We start from the raw sequence: 24,431 nt of genomic DNA, 5'->3' as shown, positions 1-24,431 counted from the left end.
AGGACAGAGGAGCCTGGCAGGCTATAGTCCATGGGGTCTCGAAGAGTTGGACCTGACTGGGCACAAAAACATAATCTTTTCTATCCATATTCAGATTTCTCCAGTGGTCCCTTTAATAGCCAGGGCCTAATCAAGCCACACAGTACATTTAATTATCATGTCTCCTTAGTCCCCTTCACCCTAGGACAACCTCCCACCCATTGTGTGTGTGTGTGTTGGTGTTGTTTATAACATGGACTTTTATTTTATTTTGAGTTCCCAGTGCCTTTATTCATTAGTTTATTCAACCAATAATTATTCATTGAGGTCAAGTAAGATGGGAATGGAAGAAAGTCTGTTGAATAAGTAAACATACATTTACAATGGATTGTATTGAAAGTGAAAAGTGAAAGTGAAAGTCACTCAGTCGTGTCCGACTCTTTGCAACCCCTTGGACTATACAGTCCATGGAATTCTCCAGGCCGTAATACTGGAGTGGATAGCCTTTCCCATCTCCAGAGGATCTTCCCAACCCAGGAATCAAACCCAGGTCTCCTGCATTGCAGGTGGCTGATGCTGCTGCTGCTAAGTCGCTTCAGTCATGTCCGACTCTGTGCGACCCCATAGACGGCAGCCCACCAGGTTCCCCCGTCTTTGGGATTCTCCAGGCAAGAATACTGGAGTGGGTTGCCATTTCCTTCTCCATAACATGGACTTTAAAAAAAATTATTTATTTGCCTGTGCAGGGTCTTAGTAGAGGCATGTGGGATCTAGTTCCCTGGCCAGGGATCAAACCCAGGCCCACTGCATTGGGAGTGGGAGTCTTAGCCACTGGACAACCAAAGAAGTCTCAGCATGAATATTTTTAAAGAATCCAACTAGTTGTCCTGTAGAATATCCCACAGTCTGTGTTGTGTACAATCAGTTTACTAGGGCTGCCATAACAACGTACCACAAATAGGTGGCTTGTACCAAGAGGAATGTGTTGATTCACAGTTCTGGAGGTTAGCGGTTCAAGATCCAGGAGTTGGCAGGGCCACACTCCCTCCAAAGGCTCCAAGAAAGTATTCTTTCTTGCCTCTGCCAGCTGCTGATTTCCCTTGGCCTTGGCCAACATAACTCCAATCTCTACCTTTGTCTTCATATGATGGTCTTATAAGAAATACGACTCGTTGGATTTAGGGTCCACCCTAATTCAGCCTGACCTTATTTTGACCAATTAATTACATCTACAAAGACTCTATTTCCAAATAAGGTCACATTCTGAGATACTGGGGATAAGGCCTTCAACATATGAGTTTTGTGGGATATTCTACAGGACAACTAGTTGGATTCTTTAAAAATATTCATGTTGGCACTTCCTTGGTTGTCCAGTGGCTAAGACTCCTGCTCCCAATGCAGGGGGCCTGGGTTCGATCCCTGGCTGGGGAAGTAGATCCCACATGCCTCATCTAAGACCCTGCACAAGCAAATTTCGGGGGAGACACAATTTGACACTTAACAGTGTGATTGTTTCCTTATGATTGAATTGAGCTTGAAGCTTTTTTGTCGAGAATACTTTATAGGTGATGCTGTATTCACTTCCCATTGAATCTGTTTGTCCCGTCATTGAGGATGCTAAGTTTGTCCATTTAGTTAAGATGTGGTCTGCCAGATTTCTTTTGTTATTAATAAGTAATCTGTGAGAGTGGAAACAAAATGGAGACCGGATTCAAGGCAAGTCTTTATTTGGAAACTCTTCTAAAAACACAAGTAGTAGAGGGGAAAGTGAGGCAGGGCAGGAAAGCAACCTGTATGGGGTGGGCGTCAAGCCAACCACAGCTGTGGTCATGGAGCTTAACCCTACTTGGAACCCGTGTAGAAAGAACCCTTCCCTGTCTTGGGTTGTGGACCACTGGGGTGGGGCTGAGTTGCTTTGTTCAGCCAAAAGTCATATCTCAACTATTTTCAACCCCATGGACTGCAGCACACCAGGGCTCCCTGTCCCTCACTGTCTCCCAGAGTTTGCTCAAACACATGTCCATTGAGTTGGTGATGCCATCCAACCATCTCATCCTCTGTCGCCTCCTTCTCCTCCTGCCTTCACTCTTTCCCAACATCAGGGTATTTTCCAATGAGTTGGCTCTTAGCATCAGGTGGCCAGGATATTGGAGCTTCAGCTTCAGCATCAGTCCTTCCACTGATTTCCTCTAGGATTGACTGGTTTGATCTCCCAGCCGTCCCTTGGACTCTCAAGGGTCTTCTTCTGCACCACAGTTCTCTGGAATTTCCACCCTCCCCTGCTTGCAGGCCGGGCTGGCACTGGGACCTTAGAAAGCCCTCAGACCTTTGTCTGCTTGTGCTTCTGTTAAGGCTGGGGTTGGGGGTGAGGAGGGCAGGTAAATTATTTCCTTCCTTTCTCACTGGTTCCATCCAGGACAGCTGAGTTCTATGTCTGGAAGAACTTCTTCACCCTGACTCTCTCTCTCTCTCTCCTTTTCTGCATCTCTGCCTTCCTGTTGGCATTAATCCCACCAGACTTTTCTGAGTGGTCAAGGGCATGGAGAATTGGATTTTTCCTTGGAGGGTCTTGGGAAGCTGCTAGTACTTTGGATTAGAAGGATTAGATATTTCAGATCTCTCTGGCTGAAGCATCTATACGACAGACCCCCTCTCTCTCTTGCTGAGATTGATAGCCTGCCATGTTTAACTCTGGGATCAATCTCACTTTTCTGAAACTCATCCCTGGTCTCCTTCTTCATATCAGCCTCTCACGGGCAGTCAGACTGGCAACGTGTCAAATGAAGCTCGGGGCCAGGAACTTCACCATCTGTAATGGTAAGTGGGAGGGCAGAGAGATTGGCAGAGATTCCTGGAACCCTTGAAGAGACTCAGAGCCTCAAGATCTACATAGTTTACTTCTGTAAACCCTCTCCAGAGAAGTGACTGTCCAGACAGCGTGTTTTAGTCCATTGCCCAGTAATACACAAAAGGCTGATGGACGATAGTCACTACCTGCAGGGGTACTGAGAGTGTATGCCCAGAGGCATGGCTGGTACTCAGTTTCCCATCGTTACCTGGACAACAGCCTCTACCCCGTCTCTCACCTATCTCAGGAACACATATGTGACAGTTGGCCCATAGTGGGGTCATCTTTGTGACACTGCAGTCCCCTACAACTATTGCAAATGGTTTAGAGTGTGTATAAGAGATCACCAATGTCAACAGGGTGTTCCCCACGCCAGGGCACCCTACTTCAACGTGAAAGCATCGTCCATCCAGAGCACCTGGTTTCCAGGAGAGGTGATGCAGGTGCCATTCCTGTTCTCTTGGATGACCAACAAGGTCAGTACTTCAGGACGAAGGGGGTCCTTGCATGAGGTCAGGCTGAAGCAGACGCGGCTGAGTCTGCTCTGAGCCTAGAGGACTAATCGTGACACTAGCTGGTTGAATCCCTTAAAAAGTGGTTCCACCACTCACCCTAACTCGATCTTGCTGAGATGCTAAGAGGTTAAAAGATGGAAGATTCAGGGTCTTTGCTTGTTTTTAAGAAATGTGTGTGTCGTTCAGTCGTGTCCACTCTCTGCAACCCCATGGACTGTAGCCCACCAGGTTCCTTTGTCCATGGGATTCTCCAGGCAAGAATACTGGAGTGGGTTGCCATTTCTTTTTCCGTTTAAGAAATGAGGGAAGGGAAAATTGAAGATGAAAGAAGGGAAAACTGAGGAGCAAACTACTTGAGAAGGAATCACTTCTCAAGCAAGTGTGAGATCCAGAAAACACTGGAAGGATTGCCCTTGACAGGAAAGGAAGCTGTTTGCTCAGCTGCCAAAGGAAGGGGAAAATGGACAAAGGCACAGGCGAAGGTACATTTGTAAAGCAGATGGTGTGAAGGTCTTCTTTTCTCAATCAAGTAAAAGGTAAAGTATCATTAATGGAAGATGTGAGGAAGGCACTAGATGAGGAAGAAGGTTTGAGAGGAGAGAAGAGACAGTTCTGTTGGAGACGAGGACGGTAGTCTTACCAGCAGACAAGCATCAGCTCACTGGGTTATAATGACACCCCACATCTGGGGTGTGGGATAGTGAAGTTCACAGTGAAAAGTGCAGCTGTTAGTCGCTCAGTCATGTCTGACTCTTGCGACCCCGTGGACTGTAGCCCACCAGGCTTCTCTGTCCATGGGATTCTCCAGGCAACAATACTGGAGTGGGTAGCCATTCTCTTCTGCAGGAGATCTTCCCGACCCAGGGATTGAACCCACGTCTTCTGCATTGCAGGCAGGTTCTTTACTGTCTGAGCCACCAGGGAAGTCCACTGAAGTTCAATGTGAAGCCCATTTGCCCAGTTGTGTGAGCCTGGCACGGTTCACTGCTGGGGGCAGGCGTGGGTCTGTTCAGGCAGGTGTGATGGAGGGAAAGACAGGCGAGGTGATTAAAGGCCAAGCTGTGGAGTCTCATCTGGAGGGTAAATACGAAAAAAGGAAATCAACGTTGAAATGTTCGCTGGCTTTGCCATCTAGTAGCTGTGCGATCTCGGCCAAGATTCTTAAATCTCTGACCTAATTTCCACATTTTAAAAATGGAGTTAATAGTAGAATGAATTATATTAGCAGTTAATAGGATTAAAAGAAACAGTTGTGTACATAGCAAGTTAACTGCAATGTCTGGCATACAGTAAGTACTCCAGAGAAAAGTTTTCTCTTTTCTTTAAGATATGATGAACATTTATCAACTATTACGTATTTTTTTCAAATATAAGGTTCTTTCTGCTTGGTTCATATTCCATTATATTTGTGAACTCGATATCCATCCCTTTTTGATGATGGCGCAATGTAGAAACCAGGACAGTATAGCACAGCAGCAGGCTCCAGAGTCAAACAAAATGCTTGGAATTGACTCCTAGCTTCACTACTTACTATCTGTGTGGAATTGGGTAAGTTACTCAACTTCTGGAGTCTCAGTTTCCTAATCTGTGAAATGGGTATAATTCCATCTGGGAAATGGGTATAATTCTATTTATCCATGAATGCTCAGTAAGTTTTACGTGCTGCTGCTGATGGTGGTAGTGGTATTTCCAAACATTTAACGTGTTTCCAAACATTTAATGTATTTCCAGAGTGTGTCGATTGCATTACTAATTTTATGACTTCTAGAAAGTGGGTTAACTGAAAGTGTAGAGCTTACCAGAAAGTGTAGATCTGACCTCTGGTTGGACAAATTCTTCAAAATTCTGAAAAGTGTAGGTATTGATAAAATAAAACCTGTGCAGTGACAACTAATATGTCATTTTTTTAAAAAAGTAAAACCGTTCTATGAAAGTAAAAGGTCAGCCACTTCAAGAGGTCATACAATTTGATTATAAAGTAATGGACTCCGCAACAGTCAGTCTTGTTATTTTGGAGTTATAGATAGACTGCTTACTCTCTTTTGGATATAGGAAGCTTTGGTGAGCCTAGTGACTGTCACTGAATATCAGTTTATGATAAAAGTACACACACATCTATTAATATTCTGTCTGGCTTTAAGCCTTGATACTAAAAATGTGACTTAGTGTATGTCATACTGGTTTTCATATAATCACTAAACTCATTTTTTCCCCCAGATATCATCCTCTGTTTGATAACTCAAGTACTAATGAATTCCATGCAATATTTGCTATTGTCAGAGAAGAATCCTGGCCGATTTTCAGTTATTATCTCAGTTGATGATATAGGTCTGAATTCAGAAATATAATTCAAATTCTTTTGAAGCCATGTGAGATCTGTTTGCTTTCTTTTCTGCTCCATGGGTGAAGCAATTAACTTTGGTTATATTAATATAATACTTTCCTGTATTAAAAGAAAAATTATTCCAACTTTTTTCAAGCAAACCATTGGTTTTTTTTAAAAAAAAATTAAAATCACCGACCTAAGAATACCAAAAGTCCTGAAAGGTAGAACCTGGCCAAGAACAATCCAGTGAAAATATTGAAAATTGCTGTTTACTAGCCAAATTTTGTTGCCAAATTAAAGGGAGGAACGTGAGTCATGACCCTTTCTCACTCTTTCTTTGATAGGTCTTTTGACAGAAGTACTGATGGAAAGGAGCCCCTGGTGGCTCAGATGGTAAAGAGTCTGCCTGCAATGCGGGAGACCTGGGTTCGATCCCTGTGTCGGGAAGATTCTCTGGAGAAGGAAATGGTAACCCACTCCAGTATTCCTGCCTGGAGAATCCCAGGGCCATGGGATCGCAAAAGTCAGACATGACTGAGTGACTTCACTTTCACTTTCAGATGTTTCAGATGAGTGGAACTGTACAGTATTCATCTCTTGTGACTGGCTTATTTCACATAGCATAATGTCCCAGAAGCCCTGAATTTTTATTAAGTACTCTTCCATGTCTGATTTTTAAGAATTTTTTTCCTAACGCATGGTCATTTCAGTTTAGTTCAGTAGCTAAGTTGTGTCTGACTCTTTGTGACCCCATGAATTGCAGCACGCCAGGCCTCCCTGTCCATCACCAACCCCCAGAGTTCACTCAGACTCATGTCCATCGAGTCGGTGATGCCATGCAGCCATCTCACCCTCTGTTATCCCCTTCTCCTCCTGCCCCCAATCCCTCCCAGCATCAGAGTCTTTTCCAGTGAGTCAACTCTTCACATGACGTGGCCAAAGTATGGAGTTTCAGCTTCAGCATCAGTCCTTTCAATGAACACCAGGGCTGATCTCCTTTAGGATGGACTGGTTGGATCTCCTTGAAGTCCAAGGGACTCTCAAGAGTCTTCTCCAACACCACAGCTCAAAAGCATCAATTCTTCGGCACTCAGCTTTCTTCACAATCCAACTCTCACATCCATACATGACCACAGGAAAAACCATAGCCTTGACTAGACAGACCTTTGTTGGCAAAGTAATGTCTCTGCTTTTGAATATGCTATCTAGGTTGGTCATAACTTTCCTTCCAAGGAGTAAGCGTCTTTTAATTTCATGGCTGCAGTCACCATCTGCAGTGATTTTGGAGCCCAGAAAAATAACTGACACTGTTTCCACTGTTTCCCCATCTATTTCCCATGAAGCGATGGGACCGGATGCCATGATCTTCGTTTTCTGAATGTTGAGCTTTAAGCCAACTTTTTCACTCTCCACTTTCACTTTCATCAAGAGGCTTTTGAGTTCCTCTTCACTTTCTGCCATAAGGGTGGTGTCATCTGCATATCTGAGGTTATTGATATTTTCCCAGCAATCTTGATTCCAGCTTGTGCTTCTTCCAGTCCAGCGTTTCTCATCATGTACTCTGCATATAAGTTAAATAACAATATACAGCCTTGACGTACTCCTTTTCCTATTTGGAACCAGTCTGTTGTTCCATGTCCAGTTCTAACTGTTGCTTCCTGACCTGCATATAGTTTTCTCAAGAGGCAGGTCAGGTGGTCTGGTATTCCCATCTCTTGAAGAATTTTCCACAGTTTACTGTGATCCACACAGTCAAAGGCTTTGGCATAGGCAATAAAGCAGAAATAGATGTTTTTCTGAAACTCTCTTGCTTTTTCCATGATCCAGTGGATGTTGGCTATTTGATCTCTGGTTCCTCTGCCTTTTCTAAAACCAGCTTGAACATCTGAAAGTTCACGGTTCACATATTGCTGAAGCCTGGCTTGGAGAATTTTGAGCATTACTTTACTAGCATGTGAGATGAGTGCAATTGTGCAGTAGTTTGAGCATTCTTTGGCATTGCCTTTCTTCGGGATTGGAATGAAAACTGACCTTTTACAGTCCTGTGGCCACTGCTGAGTTTTCCCAATTTGCTGGCATATTGAGTGCAGCACTTTCACAGCATCATCTTTCAGGATTTGAAATAGCTCAACTGGAATTCCACCACCTCCACTAGCTTTGTTCGTAGTGATGCTTTCTAAGGCCCACTTGACTTCACATTCCAGGATGTCTGGCTCTAGGTCAGTGATCACACCATCGTGATTATCTGGGTCGTGACGATCTTTTTTGTACAGTTCTTCTGTGTATTCTTGCCACCTCTTCTTAATATCTTCTGCTTCTGTTAGGTCCATACCATTTCTGTCCTTTATCAAGCCCATCTTTGCATGAAATGTTCCTTTGGTATCTCTGATTTTCTTGAAGAGATCTCTAGTCCTTCCCATTCTGTTGTTTTCCTCTATTTCTTTGCATTGATCACTGAGGAAGGCTTTCTTATCTCTCCTTGCTATTCTTTGGAACTCTTCATTCAGATGCTTATATCTTTCCTTTTCTCCTTTGCTTTTGGCTTCTCTTCTTTTCACAGCTATTTGTAAGGCCTCCCCAGACAGCCATTTTACTTTTTGCATTTCTTTTCCATGGGGATGTTCTTGATCCCTGTCTGCTGTACAATGTCACGAACCTCATTCCATAGTTCATCAGGCACTCTATCTATCAGATCTAGTCCCTTAAATCTATTTCTCTCTTCTACTGTATAATCATAAGGGATTTGATTTAGGTCATACCTGAATGGTCTAGTGGTTTTCCCCATTTTCTTCAATTTCAGTCTGAATTTGGCAATAAGCAGTTCATGATCTGAGCCACAGTCAGCTCCTGGTCTTGTTTTTGCTGACTGTATAGAGCTTCTCCATCTTTGGCTGCAAAGAATATAATCAATCTGATTTCGGTGTTGGCCATCTGGTGATGTCCATGTGTAGAGTCTTCTCTTGTGTTGTTGGAAGAGGGTGTTTGCTATGACCAGTGCGTTCTCTTGGCAAAACTCTATTAGCCTTTGCCCTGCTTCATTCTGTACTCCAAGGCCAAATCTGCCTGTCACTCCAGGTGTTTCTTGACTTCCTACTTTTGCATTCCAGTCCCCTATAATGAAAAGGATATCTTTTTTGGGTGTTAGTTCTAAAAGGTCTTGTAGGTCTTCATAGAACCGTTCAACTTTAGCTTCTTCAGTGTTACTGGTCGGGGCACAGACTTGGATTACTGTGATATTGAATGGTTTGCCTTGGAAACGAACAGAAATCATCCTGTCGTTTTTGAGATTGCATCCAAGTACTGCATTTCGGACTCTTTTGTTGACCATGATGGCTACTCCATTTCTTCTAAGGGATTCTTGCCCACAGTAGTAGATATAATGGTCATCTGAGTTAAATTCACCCATTCCAGTCCATTTTAGTTCGCTGATTCCTAGAATGTCGACATTCACTCTTGCCATCTCCTGTTTGACCACTTCCAATTTGCCTTGATTCATGGACCTGACATTCCAGGTTCCTATGCAATATTGCTCTTTACAGCATTGGACCTTGCTTCTATCACCAGTCACATCCACAACTGGGTATTGTTTTTGCTTGGCTCCATCCCTTCATTCTTTCTGGAGTTATTTCTCCACTGATCTTCAGTAACATGTTGGGCACTTACCAACCTGGAGAGTTCCTCTTTCAGTATCCTATCATTTTGCTTTTTTCATACTGTTCATGGGGTTCTCAAGGCAAGAATACTGAAGTGGTTCGCCATTCCTGACGCATGGTCAGGAAAGTATTATCTTGAATTTTCCTCTAGGTCTGTGCTGATGTAGTAGTAGCCACTGGCCATGTGTGACGTGCGTGCGTGCTAGGTCGTTTCAGCCATGTCTGACTCTTGAGCCCCTATGGACCCCACTAGGCTTTTCTGTCCTTGGCAAGAATACTGGAGTGGGTTGCCATGCCCTCCTCCAAGGGATCTTCCCCACCCAGGGAACTAACCTGGATCTCTTACGTCTCCTGCATTGGCAGGCGTGTTCTTTTCCCACTAGCGCCACCTGGGAAGCCCCTGGCCATTTACAGCTCAGCTGGTAAAGAATCCACCTGCAATGTGGGAGACCTGGGTTTGATCCCTAGGTTGGGAAGATCCCCTGGAGAAGGAAAAGGCTACCCACTCCAGTATTCTGGCCTGGAGAATTCCATGGGCTGTATAAGCCATGGGGACGCAAAGAGTCAGACACAACTGAGTGACTTTCACTTTCACCTTTCAAACTTAAATTAACTAAAATTTAATGTAATTTAAAGGACAGTTTCTCAGTGGCACTAGCCACATTTCAGGGGCTCAGTAAGCACACATAAGTCGTGGCTAATGTATTGGGCAGTGCAGAATTATAGAACATTCTACCATCATAGAAAGTTCTCTTGGACAGCACTGATCTCCAAGCTTTATTGTTTACTTTTTACCTTTGGATCTGCCGTCCACCTGGAATTAATTTTTGTGTTCATGTTTGGTAGTGGTCAAGTTTTAATTTTGTCCACATGGGCCTCCAACTATTCTGACACTATGGATTTCCCCCTCCACTGCTCTGAGGTTGCTAACATGGTAATTTATAAAGTCTCCGTTCATAAGTGAGCTTGTTTATGGATTCTCTTTTCTGTTCCAGTAACATATTTCTCTACCTTTGTGCTGATAAAGTGTGATTGGCTTACTTATTTACGTACGATTTTAAACTTGAAAAGACAAAGTCTACATTTCTTTTGCTAGACAGCGTTACAGCCCAAAGTAAAAGTTAAATCTAAACTCTAGAAAAGATAAGAAATTTTTGTGTGTGTGTGCCTGGGTATTGTGACTTGAAATTCTTCAGACTACAAGTGAGTTAATGCCTGACACTGCTTTTTTTTAGACAATTGCTAGTCTTTTTTTTTTTTTGTCTTCTCTGGATCTTAGTTGCAGCATGAGAACTCTTAGTTGTGGCTTGTGGGCTATATTTCCCTGACCTGGAATCGAACCTGGGCTTTCTGCATTGGGAGCTCAGAGGCTTAGCTCCTGGACTACCAGGGAAGACCTGCCTGACACTTTTGAAAGTAGGAGACCTGGGCTCCCGGGAGGCTGTCTCCTAGCAGCCCCTCTTGTTATGTGTATTCCCCTCCAGCTAAAGGTGATGGGATAGACACATGCAAGTTTTAAAATGTGTTTTGATGATTTCCTAATATGTTCCTTCTATGATACCAAGTCTTTTGAATTCAGGGACTGTGACTTCCGTCTGATTTAGAAATCTCCACAGTGTCTTGGTCTTCCAGGAAGGGCACTGTGCGTAACTCTTAATGCTTAATTGGCTACCTTCAATGCTTGTTTTCTTTTCCCCTGTCTTTGTCTTGGCTCTTTCTGGAGAAGTTCTCTTTTGAATTTTCTCTTTCATAACAAACAAAAACCAAATTTACTCCGATGCTGAAGGCAGGAGCGGGAGGAGGTCTGATGTACTAGAAATGAAGGCCCAGCTCGTGACACACGATTCAGCTGGGATCACAGTCAGGCTGGCTTGACTGCTGATGCCACCACTTACAGAACTGTGGACTGAGATTCAGTTTTCTTATCGCAGGACTCAGCAAACTCTGGCTGGTGGCCAACACAGCCCACTGTTTTTGTACGGCTTTGTTACCTATTTTTGTATGGCCCATGAGACAGGAACAGTTTTTACATTGTTAAATGGCTGAAACAAAACCAAAAGAAGAACAATATTTGGAGACGTGTGAAAGTTACATGAAATTCACATTTCAGCGCCCACAAATAAAGTATTACTGGGATACAGCCACTCCCATTTGTTTGTCTATCATCCTTGACCGTGTTCACGCTGTAACTGCAGAGTTCAGTGGATACACGGATGTGACAGAGGCCAGGTGGCCCTCAGAGCCTGAAATATTTACTCACTGGTCCTTTCTAGGAAAAGTTTGTCAACCTCCACCTTATCTCTGGAAAAAAGTAAAATCCAGACAGTGATTCCTCCATCAGAGGATTCTTCGTGAGGATTAAACAAAGTGCTAGTGGTAAAGAATCCACCTGCCAGTGCAGGAGACACAGGAGACGTGGGTTTGATCCTTGGGTTGGGAAAACCCCCTGGAGGAGGAAATGCAATATGCTCCAGTATTCTTGCCTGGAAAATTCCATGGGCAGAGGAACCTGGCAGGCTACAGTCCATGGGGTCGCAAAGAGTCAGACACGACTGAGCAACTGAACATGCACACAAAGATAAAATATAGGACTGTGCTTGGAATATACAGGTGCTGAAAAATGATTTTTTTTCAGCCAAGCCTGACGCCTAAGCTCATCACATTCCCTAAAACAGTGACTTATGCTTACGAAGCACAGCACAATGACTTACGTTTATGAAGCAGAGCAGAGAGCATTGGCACAGTCAGATAAATGGACAAGCTCAATGTACTTTGTATTCTGTTTCGACATACCTTTCACTAATGAGCCCCCTCCAAGTGCTTCCCCCCATGAATTTGATAAGCCTGTAGCACACAGTATAGAAATTACACTGCTGAGCATAATGATTTATCAGTGTTTTACAGGTAGTGACACAGTCGTTGGAAATGGCAAGTTTGCTCACAAAATGTTCCCACAGACCCAGGATAGAGGAGCCTGGTGAGCTACAGTCCATGGGATCGCAAAGAGTCGGATGCGACTGAGCGACTAACACTCCAGACCCAGGAGATGCAGACTGCATTAGACAGCATCGCTACCCTGCCGGTCCCAAGACCTCTCCCTAGTTCTCAATCATCCCCCGAAGTGCTTTCCAAGTGTCAGGTAATTTTCTGTTCCTCTGGCCACTAGAGAGCACTTGGAGACTAGCAAACCTGGGTCTGAGCGCCCAGGCCTCCGTTTGAACCCTGCTCGCCTGCGATCGTGGGGTGTGTGGGTGGTCACTGCGCCGTCTAGCTACCAGCGGCGGCTTCCAAATGGCTATCCAGGCTGATGGATGCGTCGTGTGAAGGTTAGTGACCTGCGGTAGAGATAATGAAGTATTCTGAGGTCCAGATCACATTTGATTCTGTCACTATGGTTTTCTGCTTCTGGTGACATCACCTCATTTGAACTGTTTTACAGTGTATTTTCTAAGGCGAGCGTTTTAGCCAGGGTCCCGGTTTCCTTATGGCTCCTTCTCTTTTCTGTCGGGTTGAATTTCTCTCAAAGAGAAAATACCGCTGGATATTGATTTCAGTGCATGAGATAATTTCGGGTTCTCACTCTGCAGTTCATCCAGAAGCCCTGCTTAAAATCTCGAAGAGGTTTTTCCAAGGCTAAGAGGCGCAGTTCAAAAGAACAGTTCTTAAATGGGTTTAAAAGACCCTTGGCTACATTTTCTGATGTTTCATCAGCAGTTTGCACTGATACAGTTTCTATTGTTATTACAACTGAACCATATCACAGGGAGTTGTACCAGCAAGACCATCAAGTTTTCTCAAAAGCTATAAAGCTTTGATGTTTTCTGGCCTATTTCTTACTGTGCTCTTAAAAATGTTTAGCTTCTGCTGAGCCAAATGTGCACCTCTAAAGGCAGACGCGGTGAAAAAACTCTTCAAACGTCTCGGTTACTGCTGCAATCTCTGTATATACAGCAGGAGGATGCGATTCTGTTTGGGTGAAGCAAGGGGGGGAAGTGCTTTGTAGTCCGCATTGTGAATGAATAATGCCAACCATCAACTGGGCTTCAGCACATCAGCGCGGGGGTCTGGCTGTTAACATAGAAGAATGCACTTTCCTGGCCACTGCTTATGACCATTTCCCAAAGCCATTCCATCCTGTATTATGGTTTGCATCAAAGAGAAATCAAAGCCATCGGCTCTGGCCCCAGTTGCTAAACTGATCGAGGCGTTTATGGGGACTGTTTGCGGGGGATTCCTTTGATGTTTTCAAAAATCCCAAATAATTTCTCCGTCTTTTGAAGGACACTTGGCTTTCAAGTAGAGAATATGCCTGCATGTGAAATGTTGGTTCTGGCTAGTACTAACCGGCTTAATGTGCCACTAAAAGCAGTGATAGAATTTGCCCCCATTTTTAGAAAATGAAGTTCTTTCCTCTGTCCCAGAGCCTAGCGTACTGCATCTGGCTGGAACAGTGGCAGGCTGTTACAAACAAAACGAATTGCTCCATGGTGAAATTACACTCTAAAACGTAAACTTGCTATCTCACCTTTTGCCAGCACATAGCATTTGTGATGTTGCATGAGAATAGCAAGGGAGTGAATAGGCTATTTACAAAGACTTTCAAGAAAGGGAATTCCTCTGGGTCTCACAGGGAGCCAAGCATACGAAAACATAAAGGAGTGGAAGGCAAAGATAAGGAGTTTACATGGGGGTCTCTGCACTATTGTGGAGATATTGTTGGTTTCCAGCAGCCAGACTTAGTTTTTTAAGCTATCAGCCTCCAAGCCAGATCCAGGCATCTTCTCCAATCCGCGAGGGTGTGCTCCCTGCCTGCTCTTATTTATGTATTTCATACGATGCTTTTTGTATAGGTGCAAAGATAGTGGGACTCTATCTAAAAAAGTAATGTTATCCCTGAGATTTCAACAAGGCTTGAATTAAATAGAACAAAGCGGAAAGGCCTCGAATATGTGTGTATACTTATTTGTCTGAAAGTCCATGGTTCTGGAGGGAGGGGGCTGTGAAGATGTTAGGGACATAGTAACATTTAATATTCAGTGAATACAGAAGAGGGCATGCAGTCTTCCTTGTCTGGGCTTAAGCACAGGTCTAGTGGCTCAGACTGAAAAGAATCTGCCTGCAATGCTGGAGAGCCGGGTTTGATCCCTGGGTCGGGAAGATCCCCTGGAGAAGGGAGTGGCAACCCACTCCAGTATTCTTGCCTGGAGAATCCCATGGACAGAGGAGCCTGGCTGTCTACAGTCCATAGGGTCACACAGAGTCTGACACGACTGAGCAACTCACACAGAAACATAAGACAATTCCCTGAAGTCGAGAAACACCTGGAGTAACAGGCAAACTTTGCCTTGGAATATGGAATGAAGCAGGGCAAAGACTAATAGAGTTTTGCCAAGAAAATGCACTGGTCATAACAAACACCCTCTTCCAACAACACAAGAGAAGACTCTATACATGGACATCACCAGAAGGTCAACACCGAAATCAGATTGATTATATTCTTTGCAGCCAAAGATGGAGAAGCTCTATACAGTCAGCAAAAACAAGACCAGGAGCTGACTGTGGCTCAGATCATGAACTGCTTATTGCCAAATTCAGACTGAAATTGAAGAAAGTAGGGAAAACCACTAGACCATTCAGGTATGACCTAAATCAAATCCCTTATGATTATACAGTGGAAGTGAGAAATAGATTTAAGGGCCTAGATCTGATAGATAGAGTGCCTGAAGAACTATGGAATGAGGTTCGTGACATTGTACAGCAGACAGGGATCAAGACCATCCCCATGGAAAAGAAATGCAAAAAAGCAAAATGGCTGTCTGGGGAGGCCTTACAAATAGCTGTGAAAAGAAGAGAAGCCAAAAGCAAAGGAGAAAAGGAAAGATATAAACATCTGAATGCAGCGTTCCAAAGAATAGCAAGAAGAGATAAGAAAGCCTTCTTCAGTGATCAATGCAAAGAAATAGAGGAAAATAACAGAATGGGAAAGACTAGAGATCTCTTCAAGAAAATCAGAGATACCAAAGGAACATTTCATGCAAAGATGGGCTCAATAAAGGACAGAAATGGTATGGACCTAATAGAAGCAGAAGATATTAATAAGAGATGGCAAGAATACACAGAAGAATTGTACAAAAAAGATCTCCACGACCCAGATAATCACGATGGTGTGATCACTGACCTAGAGCCAGACATCCTGGAATATGAAGTCAAGTGGGCCTTAGAAAGCATCACTACGAACAAAGCTAGTGGAGGTGATGGAATTCCAGTTGAGCTATTTCAAATCCTAAAAGATGATGCTGTGAAAGTGCTGCACTCAATATGCCAGCAAATTTGGGAAACTCAGCAGTGGCCACAGGACTGGAAAAGGTCAGTTTTCATTCCAATCCCAAAGAAAGGCAATGCCAAAGAATGCTCAAACTACTGCACAATTGCACTCATCTCACACGCTAGTAAAGTAATGCTCAAAATTCTCCAAGCCAGGCTTCAGCAATATGTGAACCGTGAACTTTCAGATGTTCAAGCTGGTTTTAGAAAAGGCAGAGGAACCAGAGATCAAATTGCCAACATCCGCTGGATCATGGAAAAAGCAAGAGAGTTTCAGAAAAACATCTATTTCTGCTTTACTGCCTATGCCAAAGCCTTTGACTGTGTGGATCACAGTAAACTGTGGAAAATTCTTCAAGAGATGGGAATACCAGACCACCTGATCTGCCTCTTGAGAAACCTGTATGCAGGTCAGGAAGCAACAGTTAGAACTGGACATGGAACAACAGACTGGTTCCAAATAGGAAAAGGAGTACGTCAAGGCTGTATATTGTCACCCTGTTTATTTAACCTATATGCAGAGTACATGATGAGAAACGCTGGACTGGAAGAAACACAAGCTGGAATCAAGATTGCTGGGAGAAATATCAATAACCTCAGATATACAGATGATACCACCCTTATGGCAGAAAGTGAAGAGGAACTCAAAAGCCTCTTGATGAAAGTGAAAGTGGAGAGTGAAAAAGTTGGCTTAAAGCTCAACATTCAGAAAACAAAGATCATGGCATCCGGTCCCATCACTTCATGGGAAATAGATGGGGAAACAGTGGAAACAGTGTCAGACTTTATTTTTCTGGGCTCCAAAATCACTGCAGATGGTGACTGCAGCCATGAAATTAAAAGACACTTACTCCTCGGAAGGAAAGTTATGACCAACCTAGATAGCATATTGAAAAGCAGAGACATTACTTTGCCAACGAAAGTCCGTCTAGTCAAGGCTATGGTTTTTCCTGTGGTCATGTATGGATGTGAGAGTTGGACTGTGAAGAAGGCTGAGCGCTGAAGAATTGATGCTTTTGAACTGTGGTGTTGGAGAAGACTCTTGAGAGTCCTTTGGCCTGCAAGGAGATCCAACCAGTCCATTCTGAAGGAGATCAGCCCTGGAATTTCTTTGGAAGGAATGATGCTAAAGCTGAAACTCTAGTACTTTGGCCACCTCATGCAAAGAGTTGACTCATTGGAAAAGACTCTGATGCTGGGAGGGATTGGGGGCAGGAGGAGAAGGGGATGACAGAGGATGAGATGGCTGAATGGCATCACTGACTCGATGGACGTGAGTCTGAGTGAACTCCGGGAGTTGGTGATGGACAGGGAGGCCTGGCGTGCTGCGATTCATGGGTCCTAAAAGAGTCAGACACGACTGAGCGACTGATCTGATCTAAGATGGGATCTTGTCCCCAGGTTATGAATGGCTACAATTAGGGCAACTTCTGGTACTGATGGTTGAGATTTGTGTGATCCTTATTATGTCTTGTGCAGGCTCCCGTCCTTTGCATCTTGTGTATTTTGCACTTCTTCTGTAAAAGGAACTGGGTTATAAACAGAATATTGTATCTACTGGCAGTGATGACAAAGAGAGCAGGGGTAACTCTATGTCTATAAACGACTTCCTGGGTGGGCAGAAAAGGCTATTTTTCTGTAGAAGACATATACAACAAATCATGTTCTACTCTGGACAGCTCATTCAAATTGGTTTTTTTTTTTCCCTCTAGCCATGCTGTGCGGAATGTGGGATCTTAGTTTCCCTGACCAGGGATCAAACCTGTGCCTCCTGGATTAGGATGCGTAGCCGTAACCACTGGACCGCTGGGGAAGTCCCCTGGACACCTTTTTTATCGTCACCTTACATTGCAACCTAAGCATCGAACATTGTCATGTGGTTTTACCTGTCATGTAGTTTTACCTTCTCTCAGGCGCAGAGTTGGGAGAAACTGATTCCGCTTTCTTTGTGTTCCTGGAAGGCTGAGCAGAGTGCCTTCCTTCGAGGCTCTAAATGAAGAGCTGTGTGCTTTTGTTCATAGGCTCTAACACTGGGGACGAGCCTTGTGACGCCTGGAGGAAATCTCACCAGGTCAGCTGGGTGAATGGGAGCAAGCCAAGTCATCTTTCTGGGCCACTATTTCCTCATCTGTAAAGAGAAGGGGCTGGACTCGGTGATTGTTGAGGTCACTTCCAGCTTTGTAAATTCTGTGCTTTTCAAAAAAAAAAAAAAACTTGGATCCTGAAAGAAGAGCATCTTCTTGAATTTGCGGACAAAAGAGCCCAGGTTGTATTTGTGCTTGACCTCCCTGCACATCCTGACTTCCTGCTCTAATGAATCCGAGTTTCTTCTTCAGTGACAGGGCTCGGCTCCAGGACCCCTTGGTGTGATTGTAACACTGCGGAGATATTGATTTTTCTAGCAGGCTAGTGGTTACTGTAACCACCAAACTATTAAAGCTCTCCTGTTCTCGTAAGGATGATTTCACGAGGATGCTTCCACTCCTTTCGGTGGATATTTAACTCAACCCAGGGCTAATTCGAAGATAGCATGACTAGCAGAGTGTCTCAGAATGCTCCATGGCTGGCACCCGGCATCATATCTGGGCTGTCAGTCACACCCTGCAGTGGACAGAGGTTGATCCCAAAGGGGCGTGGACAGACTTTGACCTTGTCATTGCCGTGTTGTTCTCCATCACCTCCTGCATCCAAGCTTAGAATTTCTTACTGTGAACAGTGTCAGTAGCGACTCAGACAGGATAGGCTTCCTGCTTTATTTTGCTTGTTCATGCCTGTAGAAGCTGACTTTTCACTTCATGGCCTTGACTGTTGATGTCATTAGCAAGACCACAGATGTTACCCTCACTATACACATACAGAGGGAGCTGCAATGGGCTGCCCTGGTGGCTCAGAGGTAAACAATCCCCCTGCCAATGCGGGAGACTCGAGTTTGATCCCTGGGTGAGGAAGATCCCCTGGAGAAGGAAATGGCAACCCACTCCAGTATTCTTGCCTGGGAAATCCCATGGACAGAGGAGCCTGGTGGGCTACAGTCCTTGGGATGCCAAAAAGTGAGACATGAATTAGCGACTGAAGAACAACTACAGGTGAACTGCAGTACTAACACATTAATTTGATTCTTGCTTTTTCATTTTAGACGTTTACCCCTAGTGAGCGCTCTGGTGAGCTGATGGAAGGCACAACGCTCCAAGCAGATTGTGATAGCCATTAACTTCCCAGTACAGTTTACCAGGGCTTCTCATTTATGCTGATTCTTGGGCACTCACCTTGTTACATCAGGTAAAAACACACTACAAGATGAGTGGTGACTTTGATGTCAGTAAAGATTTCTGTATCCAGAACTGTAATACCTTGTTGCTTACCCTTCCGTGGTGACCCCAGAGCTGAGAGGATCATTTAATGAGGTCATTAACATTTCTCCCAAACCAGCAATCTGCTAAATTCTCTTTTGGTAGGCAGGCATGTCTGCAGAACTAACATAAGTGACTGTTCCCCACGAAGCATTATCTTTTCTTGTACAACATTGAAAGCCTGCGTGCTGCTTGACAAATTTGAATTTTAAAAAGTAAGAATGATTGGCACTTGGTAACTTACACAGAAATATAAAGTGGTACAAGAAAATTGCCCATTTCTTTTAGATTTACATTTTCTATATATTTTTTTCTTTTAAGAAGTGATAAGACATGTAATTTCCATCAACTTCAACCAGTTATGTGTGAAAGAGGCTGCAAGTGCAGCTCTGTGAAGGAAAAGCAAGTTGTGGGGAGAACTGATATGCTACAGCCAGCCTCCTAGCTGCCTGCGGCTCTGGCCCTGGAGATGGCTGGTTACTTACAGGCCAAGACTCAGATTCTAAGACTAAGATACTACAAGTCTTGAAAACAGCTCAACTCCCCTTGGCGTCTCAGCCACTCGCTCTAGCGTCTTACTTATTAGTGTTTTTCCAGGTCCATCAAGCACAAGGAGAAAAAGGAAGCAGATAGAGAGGCATATAATAGAGTTTACAAAGGAAGACTTCCCCTTCATTTTTTAAGCTACTAAACCTTCCTGTGCTCCCAGGGTTGCACCAAAACCCTTGTCATTTTCTTTCTCTCCTTTTAAAATATTTATTTACGTAGGCTGCACCGGGTCTTAGTTGCAACACGTGGGATCTTTAGTTGCAGTATGCGAATTCTGACTCGAGGCATGTGGGATCTAGTTCCCTGACCAGCAATCGAACTTGGGACCCCTGCATTGAGATCTTGGAGTCTTAGCCGCTGGACCTCCAGGGTAGTCTCAAGGAATTCTTCTCTTGACACGTGGGATGGATGCTGCAAAAAATTTGGCATAAAGCAATTATTGCCTATTAATTCCTTTATTTAGGCTTCCCTGGTGGCTCAGTGGGCTTCCCTGGTAGCTCAGCTGGCAAAGAATCAGCCTGCAAAGCAGGAGACCCTGGTTCGATTCCTGGGTTGGGAAGATCTGCTGGAGAAGGCAAGGGATAGGCTACCCACTCCCGTATTTTTGGGCTTCCCTGGTGGCTCAGGTGGTAAAGAATCCACCTGCAATGTGGGAGACCTGGGTTTGATCCCTGGGTTGGGAAGATCCCCTGGAGAAAGGAACAGCTACCCACTCCGGCTCAGTGGCAAAGAATCTGCCTGCCAGTGCAGGAGATGTGGGTTCGATCCCTGGGTGAGGAAGATCCCCTGGAGAATGAAATGGCAACCCACTCCAGTTTTCTTGCCTGGAGAATCCCATGGACAGAGGAGCCTGCCTACAGTCCAGGGGGTCGCAAAGAGTCGGACATGACTAAGTGACTAAACAAAACAACAAAATTCCTTTATTTAGTCCACAAACATTTAGTGATACACAAGACCAAAGCACCCAGCTTTGTGCACATGACAAGTTAACACTTCTTCACTGATCTTTGTTATCATTTTGAAGCTCTGTCATGATGAAAATAATTGGGGACCTCAACTCATAGACCCACATCTTGTTTAGGAATCTTGAAGTCAATGTGCAGTCTGTCTGCCTTTCATTAACCATGAACAACCGACTTCCTACTCTAACACATGTATACAAATGTATATATTGACAAGAGCATATAATTAATTTTAATTTCCTGTAATTTACATTGACTTCTCTTCTGGGTTGTGGTTGAGGTATGGAAAGAAGTTTTTGGTCCTGACAATGACTGGATAAAGAACGAAGATATTCTGATGGGCATGTTACCTAATAATAGCATTTGTTGCATTAACTGAGTCAGCAATGAGGGTCATTTATTTAGTATTTATTTTGGAGGGGGGTAAGCTCTGTGAAGGCAAGAATGGGTTTATCTTGTTTGTCACTGAGATTCACAGCACTTAATGCAAGGGCTTCTCTGATGTCTCAGCTGGTAAAGAATCCGCCTGCAATGCAGGAGACCCTGGTTTGATTCTTGGGTTGGGAAGATCCCCCAGAGAAGGGATAGGCTACCCACTCCAGTATTCTTAGGCTTTCCTGGTGGCTCAGCTGGTAAAGAATCTGCCTGCAATGCGTGTGACCTGGGTTTGATCCCTGGGTTGGGAAAGTCCCCTGGAGAAGGGGAACAGCTACCCACTCCAGCACTCTGGGGAGAATTCCATGGACTGCATAGTCCAGGGGGTTGCAAAGAGTCGGACACGACTGAGTGACTTTCACTTCACCTAATGCATAGAGAATTACTTAAAAATGATCGAATGCATGAATGTTGTTGATTTTACAGATGAGGAAACAAAAGACTTTTGAAGATCACATGGTAAGAAGTGGAATTGGAGGTCACAGTCTTGTTAGACGCCAAGGCAGGTGCCCTTTTCCCATGACAAACTTAATGCCCCTAGATCGGTGACTTTCCTCACTTCCTGCCTCTGTTTCTGGGTTGCGAACCACCTCCTTTTCTGGGTAGCTGAGAAGTGGTGAGCAGTGTCTTGATAGAGCCGACATCTATGAATGCCATCAAAGCCCCATCTGAGGCTGCCTTTTAACCTGGATCCGCCACCTTCAAGGTACTGAAATATATTCCAGGTTGTGCTACAGATCAGACATAGATAACCCGCAGGCCTGTAAATAGAGGCACCAAGCCAAAGCCCGTGACCATAATCCTTCAAACAGCTGATTGTGTTCACCCCATGTGAAACCTCACACTTGATGTGGCTGAAAATAGCGAGCCCCTGTGTCTGGGGTGGGTGGAGGAAGATCTTCAATTATAAACCAAAATGCAAGGTATTAACAGGAGAGCTTTAACACCTACAGTCACACTTGGAGTTACAGGGTGTTAATGAGCAAGATAACCAAGGAAGGCATTTTTTTCCTCCTGGGCTGCCTGGGTTCACTGTGTGTATAGAATAATTGAAACCTCAGGTTGTGAAACCATGAATCAGGAGGGTTTCCTGTATTATGAATGATGTCATCTAATAAGATGAGAGACTTTCAGTGAAATGCAGGAACACTGAGGGTAATGTGTTTGCAGCAAGCAGGATCCTGAATTTATTGCAGAGGGGAGTGTGAGAGTTGACCAAAATGGAGAATGATGAGAAGTAACTAAATTATGTATGACAGTCTTTACAGAGCAGAGGAAGGAAGAAAGCTTAATGATGTTGTGGTTGAAAGACCAGCAGCAATGGGTGATGTATAGGTTGGAGGTTGGTAAGAAGAGAAATGGATCTATGAAGATGCAAAGACTATAGATGAGGGTGACACGGACCAAGCAGTGGATTTGGGAGAGGGGAGGGGAACCAGGGGCTCAGCATATAATATATTTTAGTGGCAACAAGACAGCCGAGTAAAGTTAACTTGACATTAAAAATCATCATCTTAATCTATGTAGCTCTTTCCAGCCTGAGTCTTATAAAAAAAAAAATCTATAGTTAACGATGAAGTATTTTCCCCCTTCGCTTTCCCGGCATTCACTGAACGCAGTACATAATTTAATTATTGAATCTACAGGCTGGACCATGGAGATGAAGAATGATGTGTCTGCTGTAGTGAGAAATTAGATAGAACCAACTGTTTATTCTCATCATTCTTCCTCTGTGAGGCTAAATTAATATAGTTAACACGCTTTTGTTTGGATTAGAGGCTCAGATCTGGGAGGTGCTGATCAGAACTCACGATTACTACACTAGCTGTTATTTATGGAGTGCTGACAGTATCCTCAAGCCCCATATGTGAGACAGAAAGGGGTTCTTTTGTCATTCTCTGTGGTGGAACCAGTGTTCCACCAGACTTAGGGGCTGGATGTCTGAATAGAATACCAAAGTTAAAATCAGATTTACTTCCTTGGAGCATAGGACTTCAGAAATGTCACCCAAGGGCTTTCCTATTGACCTGTACTGCGTGTTGCTGATCTTTTTAACAATTGTAACAGATTATGCACAATTTTATAGCCAGCAAACCTTTCATGGGGAATACCAGGAGGGGGTGTGCACAGGCCTGGGGGCCGGGAAGGGGTAGCAGGCTAGTTCAGCAGACGTGTCAGGCCCTTCCACAGAATTTGAGTAGGAACTGGAAGCTGGCCAAGCAAAGCGCCTATGCAAATACAGCTTCGAGGCATTTGTGCCTCGAAGCAGAGCTTCTGTGCGCTGCCTCCGACGAACCCTTCCTCCCAGAAACCGAAGCTGCTACGGCGACACGGGAGGCCCACTCCAGAGGTCAAAACCAGTTCTTCCTTCCTGCCCCTCTCGGTTTGATTGCTATAGACTCTTTCGGGTCTCTTACGCTCATAGTTTCTATCACATTGCTTTATAGCGAGAGCTTTAAGTAGCTGACGGTAGATCCAAGCGGTGGTGGTGGTGGGGAAACAACCCAAACCTGCACCATCAACAACAAAAACTACCCTCAGATCCAGAGTTCCGGAAAAAAGCAGCGGTTGTCTTGAAGTCGGAGCCCGCTGCCGGGGAGCGGCTGCCGGCGGTCCCTCGGGAGAACCCAGGGCGGTGGGGCGACCGCGCAGGTCGCAGCCACCCGATCAAAGTCACGGCGAACCCCAAACCACACCCCCCACAACAAAGTGGGGACAGGGTCCCCGGCAGGGGTCGTTCCCGCGCCGGGCCCAGAGGCCGCGGCCGGACCTTCGGGTGGGCTGGCCGGTCTCCCAACGTGCCGGGACGCGGAGGCGCCCGCGACCCCACTCGGGACCCCTCCCCGGCCGCGCGCCGGCCCGGGCCTCCGCCGCCTTCCGGCCGCGCGGCGGGCCCGCCCCCTCGGCCGACTTCCTCCCCGGGCGCGCGGCGGGACGGCGGCGGCGGCAGGACGGCTGGGAAGGGCGCTGGCCTGCAGGTCGCCGGCCGTGGCCGGAGGGGGCGCGGGGGCAGCGGTGCGGGCCACGTGGCGCGGCCGGGGCGCGCGGAGCCCCGGGGACGCCCCCTCCCGGTTACACTTGCTGCCGGGGGAGCGCGTGCGGGGTCGGCGGCGCTCGGTGCTTTTCGCGGCGGGCCCCGCGGCCTCCGAGACGCCTTCTCCCTGCCGTGGGAGCCGAGGGCGCGCGCCGGGGAAGTCTGGAAGTCACTTCCAGCGGCCACGTGTGCAGCGGGGCGGCGGGCTCCTGCCTGGGATTGGGGCGGGAGGAGGGCGGGTTGTGACTCTGCCGGTTGACCAGCGGCATCTCCCCGGACCTGTGGTCCTCTTGTGCTTCTGCACCGGCAGCGAACGGTAGACCAAATCGGGGTATTAAGTTACCCTCTCCTTCCCGTCTTCGTCTTCTTGTTTGGCAAGCACTCATCCCGGGCCCCCCGCAGCGAGTTTGGGTGCTAACCCTTAAACTTTGAATGAACCAGTTCGGGGACGTCCCC

The 24,431-nt window shown here is 45.4% G+C and overlaps 1 protein-coding gene across 3 annotated transcripts in view; it reads left to right on the top strand.

The window, feature by feature from the left end:
- The first annotated feature begins 12,255 nt into the window (after positions 1 to 12,255).
- Positions 12,256 to 24,431, top strand: part of DCTD (dCMP deaminase) — a 36,506-nt gene continuing 24,330 nt past the window's right edge. The window contains exon 1 of one of the 3 annotated variants that reach the window (XM_024986321.2): positions 12,256 to 12,460. The gene's annotated coding sequence lies outside the window, so the exon portion shown is untranslated. Of the gene's footprint in view, positions 12,461 to 23,235; positions 23,292 to 23,898; positions 23,920 to 24,431 lie in introns of those variants that run through there. The other 2 variants (XM_024986322.2, NM_001101292.1) reach the window with 2 other exon arrangements.

Source organism: Bos taurus, chromosome 27 (genome assembly GCF_002263795.3).
Source record: "Bos taurus isolate L1 Dominette 01449 registration number 42190680 breed Hereford chromosome 27, ARS-UCD2.0, whole genome shotgun sequence".
Taxonomy (NCBI): Eukaryota; Metazoa; Chordata; class Mammalia; order Artiodactyla; family Bovidae; genus Bos; species Bos taurus.
This window is presented reverse-complemented; position numbering and strand designations above follow the sequence as displayed.